Source organism: Bactrocera latifrons, unplaced genomic scaffold, assembly GCF_001853355.1.
Source record: "Bactrocera latifrons isolate USDA-ARS-PBARC rearing strain unplaced genomic scaffold, ASM185335v1 scaffold_47, whole genome shotgun sequence".
Taxonomy (NCBI): Eukaryota; Metazoa; Arthropoda; class Insecta; order Diptera; family Tephritidae; genus Bactrocera; species Bactrocera latifrons.
The window spans coordinates 96,272-102,271 of record NW_017537123.1 but is presented as its reverse complement, the minus strand read 5'-3'; positions in this window follow the sequence as shown (position 1 = coordinate 102,271).

Sequence of the window (6,000 nt, the reverse complement as noted above, 5' to 3'; positions counted from 1 at the left end):
TTAATTGATTTTTTATTATCTGGCCAACAAAGGTAAATGCATTCGATGCAACTTTCGCAACTTCTATAGTAACTTATCATGAAATTTATCTAATCTTGTTCACACCTCAAACACAAATCTGATAATGCTTCGAAGAAAAATCTTAGTAGAAGTTATGATAAAATAATTCTTGCCGACAGAATAAATTTTTAGAGTGTCTATTGGCAAAAATCACTAATTTCTGAATACACAATCTAATGATCAAAATCAGACTCCCCTAGTCGCCATAATTCATAAATTCTCATAAAATAAATAGGCATATTAAAATATCTTGATGAAACTTGGTAAATGGCATTAATCTATATATAAAAAAACATATAAAGAAACGGGTAGTTCGGTAAATCGAATCGCCGTAGGGGTGTGCATCTGCGGTTTAAAAATATTAAAAAGTGGGTGTGGCTCCGCCCCTACTAAGTTCAATGGAAATACCTCACAATGCACCAAAGCTACATGAACCAAATTTGCTCTAGACGAATCTGTTCAGCACTTTCTCCGATGGTGTAAAAATGAATGGAGGTGGATGATAACCCCGGTCACACCTCATTTAACGATTATGTGGAAAATATATATGATGCAGAAAGGTCTCAAACAAACCGATAACCGAGTAAAAATTGTGCAATCATATATTAAGTAAATACTCGACCAATTTCCACCCAATTTGATTCATTACATTATTTCAACGTTTTCATGCCACAGTACGAATATAATGGTAAAATCAAACAACAATCACGCCTACTTCTCATATGTATATAAATAAGACTAAGTCCAATGTTATTCCTTAATTAATGGTAAACGAGAGTTAATGACGTTGTGGAAGTAAAACTTTGCGCAAATAGTACCTCTAAGTTATGACATATCACGCCTAAAACTTGTGGAAATCAGATCATAACTTGTTAATCTCCAAATACTGAATAAATGAAACCCAGCGCCTACGGCTGACTTTTACCGGAAACATCGTTGAGTCTGTTAGATATTATTGAAATACGGATAAAATCTTTTGCTGACAATAGTATGTCCTTGTGTCCAAAATGGGAAAAATCGGGTCAATACTTTCCTTAGTCCCCATGTACCTAATACAAAGAAATTTGATTAGTTTTATATCAATGTCAATGAGCTATCTTAATGAAATTCACAGAGCGTAATTTTCTTCTTATTTTCCTTATGCTTCAAATGGATAAAGTTGAGTGTTTTTATGCTGCAAAGGAAAATTTCCCGTTAAATCAATTTTTAATGCAAAAGAAGTCCAGGACTCTATTCTGCTGATTACTCTAAACAACGCAAAAACAGTGATGTACCATATTTACCGTAAGGAAAGGCTAAGTTCGAGTGTAACCGAATACCTTTTATACTCTGGCAAAACTTTACATTAAGTATCGACTTGAGTTTCGACCCGATTTTTTCTATTTTTGTCAATGCCACATACTAAAAAATGCGTCCTGTTTTTCATAAAGTACCACACATCTTGATATTAGTTATATGCGGGTAGGTCAAGTTGTTGTCTAATTTTATCTATTTTATTATCATTTGGATAACTTACGTATTGGCCGATATATGCGGTTAATCTCCAGCAAGCCGGAAGTTCGAAAATCTTTGTATTAAGTATATAGAGGCTCAGGGAAGTTTTGATCCGACTCTACCTATTTTTAACTGTGAAATGAAAGTTTCAAATGGAATTTGCCATTGTTTTATATGGGAAGTGGGCGTGAATGTGGTCCGATTTTGCCAATTTTTAGACTGTATGTAACATAAAAATGTCAAAGGAATGTCATGTACTAAATTTGGTGGAAATCGGTAGCACGTGTCGCGAGAAATGCGATTTCAGCTAAAAGTGGCCGGTTGCGCGACCATCGTTCAATTTTACGTCGACTCCGCTAAAGCCCTCTCATACCATTTGGGGTGTAAAATTGTATTCATCTGGCATATTTAGTCATTGTCGCACTTTTAGTAGTTTTAACAGTACAGTTATATCATCCGATGTCGATTTGGTTATTGTAGCTTAAATCGTTTAGGATTGATATACATTAAACAAAATAGAAGGCAGGACCACAATGTCCCTTGCTACTGCGATCCCTTGTGCCAAATTATTTGAGCTATGTTGTGAACTTTTATACGAACTCGAATTAATTACTGAATTTAATTCGCGCATTAAAATTTATCAATTGCAAAGAAACACGAAAAATCTAGCGAACAATAAATAATTCCACATTTTCTCTTACAAGACATATATTTACAACCAGAGTTAAAGCGTCTGACACTAAAAGTCGTGTATTAAATTACATCCTCTCTCAGCCAGATATATTGAGTTTTCAAGTACTTCACACACGATCAGAATGGGTAGTCCGTTTTCATTTCGAATTAATAAGAACATTATTCCAACTGGAATGAAAGAGTGGAAAGAAGCACTAGCATATATCTACTGTGGAGCCCTTTTTATTATTGTAGTGTGTCTAGGTTCAATGCAGTAAAAATTAATAAGTGCTTTGTTAGTGTAAGGAGTATTTCATATAAGTATCAAATAAATATAATATTTAAACACAAGAAATGATACAATTTTTCATTTTGACTTCGACTTGGCTGTTGACTGAGGAGGTAAGAACGAAAATTTAGGTATTCAAATATTTTAAAAAGAAAGCTAAATTCAATGGATTTCGCCCACAGTGCTATGCGGACGAATTGTCAAGATTACCCAAATGAATCGTAAGTTAGCAAATAGAGCAATAGTTATTACACATATACAAATATACACGTTTGGACATCCATATATACATATATCTTAACGACGGTTTTACTTAACATAGCCACACATACTATTTTTACTAGGCCCCTCAAATTTATTGCCGCTTTCCGGAGCCATTTGAAGGTCAAATTTCGGATGAGTGCCACAGGCTTCACAATGAATTCGGGCAGAGAATCAATTATATAATCTCACATAAATTATAGAATCCTTAAATAAATTTGTTTATGTCATAATTAAGTGCTTTGTAGAATGCCTCTTTTAACGAGCAGACATTTGTAGGCATGGAAAATGTAGTTACCCGCGAGCTAAGAAGTATCTCGATTATAAATTTGTGGTAAAACAAACTATTTTTAAAGATATTTATAAAAGCGCTTTCAAAAAATGCATTGAAAATGTCAATATGTGAATATTTCTGCACTACAACGCCATTACACAGATTTGTTATAAAAATTTGATTGGATTATTTGTATAGGTAATGGCTTACTAACATCTTTTATAGAACGTTTTAGGCGCAATGGATTTTAGGCGTAGCCAGATCCTTCTCCACCTGCTTCTTCCAACGGAGTTGAGGTCTTCCTCTTCCTCTGGTTCCCCCGGCGTGTACAGCGTCGAATACTTTCGGAACTGGAGTGTTTTCGTTCATTCGGACAACATGGCCCAGCCAGCGTAGCCGCTGTCTTTTAATTCGCTGTACTATGTCAATGTCGTCATATATACCATACAGCTCATCGTTCCTTCGAATACGATATTCGCCGTGGCCAACGCGCAAAGGACCATACATTTTTCGCAGAACTTTTCTCTCGATAAACAAGCCTTTGCACCATATAGCAGGACTGGAATTATGTGTGACTTATAGAGTTTGGTTTTTGTTTGTCGAGGGAGGACTTTGCTTCTCAATTGCCTACTCAGTGCGAAGTAGCACCCGTTGACAAGAGTTATCCTGCGTTGGATTTCCAGGCTGACATTGTTGGTGGTGTTTACGCTGGTTCCAAGATAGACGAAATTATCTACGACTGCCAACAGTGACGTGAGTGCCAAGTTGCGACTGCGCGACAGTTTCGTCTTGCCCTCGTTCACTGCCAGACCCATTTGTTTTGCTACCTTGTCCGGTATAGAGAAAGCAGAACCAACGGCGCAGGTGTTGAGGCCGATGACATCAATATCATCGGCATACGCCAGCAACTGTACACTCTTAGAGAAGATGGTACTTTCTCTGTTGAGTTTTGCAGCTCGAACTATTTTCTCCAGAAGCAGGTTGAAGAAGTCGCACGATAGGGAATCGCCTTGTCTGAAACCTCGTTTGCTATCGAACGGCTCGGAGAGGTCCTTCCCTATTCTGACGGCGGTTTCGGTGTTGCTCAACGTCAGCTTACACAGCCGTATTAGTTTTGCGGGGATACCAAATTCAGACATCGCGGCATAAAGGCAACTCCGACTGTACTTTAATCTTTCACACACTACGCTCGATAGAACCTTATATGCCACACTGCCAGACCCATTTGTTTTGCTACCTTGTCCGGTATAGAGAAAGCAGAACCAACGGCGCAGGTGTTGAGGCCGATGACATCAATATCATCGGCATATGCCGATAGGGGAGAGGTCCTTCCCTATTCTGACGGCGGTTTTGGTGTTGCTCAACGTCAGCTTACACAGCCATATTAGTTTTGTGGGGATACCAAATTCAGACATCGCGGCATAAAGGCAACTCCGACTGTACTTTAATCTTTCACACACTACGCTCGATAGAACCTTATATGCGATGTTGAGGAGGCTAATCCCACGGTAGTTGGCGCAGATTGTGGGGTCTCCTTTTTTGTCCATTGGGCATAGCACTCTAAAATTTCAATCGTTGGGCATGCTTTCGTCTGGCCATATTTTACAAAGAAGCTGATGCTCCTTAACAATTCTTCGCCGCCGTGTTTGAATAGCTCGGCCGGCAATCCATCGGCCCCCGCCGCTTTGTTGTTCTTCAGGCGGGTAATTGCTATTCGAACTTCTTCTGGGCATCGGGGACTAGATCACCTTTGGGGGTTCTACAAGAGTCTACTCCGGTCTTGAAACTTTCTGTAAGCCGCCGCATTTTTTCGTAGAAAACTGTCGCCCAGCTTATCAAGCTCTTCGTACTCACGCATTTCGGACTCTTACTTTTTCTGTCTGCAAATGCGTCTCGTTTCCCTCTTCAGCTCTAGGCAGCCTGTTTTCTCTCTGCTGCGACACGGCACTCCTCGTCGTACCAGCTGTTCTTTTGCACTTTCCAAAAACGAATGGTTTCGATTGCAGCTGAACTGCCGTCCCACAATTCCCTTATACCGTGTTGTTGACGAAAGCTCTCAGAGAGCAGGATTCAAGCCGAGTAGAAAATGGTTCGGCTGTCTGTGGTGATAGCAGCTTCTCGACGTCGAACCTTCCTTGTGTTTGTTGACGTGCGTTTTTTGCTGCACAGAGGCGGGTGCGATCTTGGCTGCAACAAGATAGTATTCCGATTCGTTGTTAGGGCCTCGGAGCGCACGCACATCTCAAACACTAGAGGCGTATCTTCCGTCTATCACAACATGATCGACCTGATTGGTGTTTTTTCGATTCGGAGACAACCAAGTAGCTTGATGAATCTTCTTGTGCTGGAATCTAGTACTACAGATAACCATATTTCGTGGCCTGGCGAAGCCGATCAGCCTCAACCCATTTGGGGATGTTTCGTTGTGGAGGCTGAATTTTCCGACCGTTGTACCAAAGATACCTTCTTTGCCCACCCTGGCGTTAAAGTCGCCAAGCACGATTTTGACATCTTGGCGGGGGCAGCTCTCATAAGTGCGCTCCAAGCACTCATAAAAGGCATCTTTGGTCACGTCGTCCTTCTCATGCGTAGGAGTGTGGGCGCAAATCAGCGATATGTTGAAGAACCTCGCTTTGATGAGAATTGTAGCTAGTCTCTCTAGTCTCTTTCCCACCACTAATCCCACACCAAACTTGCTCTCTTTTATATGGCCACTGTAGTAAATGCCACAAGGACCTACTCGTCTCTGTCCTTGTCCCATCCATCGCATTTCTTGGATGGCGGTGATGTCAGCTTTTATTTTCACGAGGACATCAACCAGCTGGGCAGCGGCACCTTCCCAATTAAGGGACCTGACATTGCAGGTGCATGCCCTCAATTCGTAGTCCTTATTTCGTTTGCCACGTAGATCATTTTAGGTTGAAAATGTTTATCGTAATACAGGAAGGTA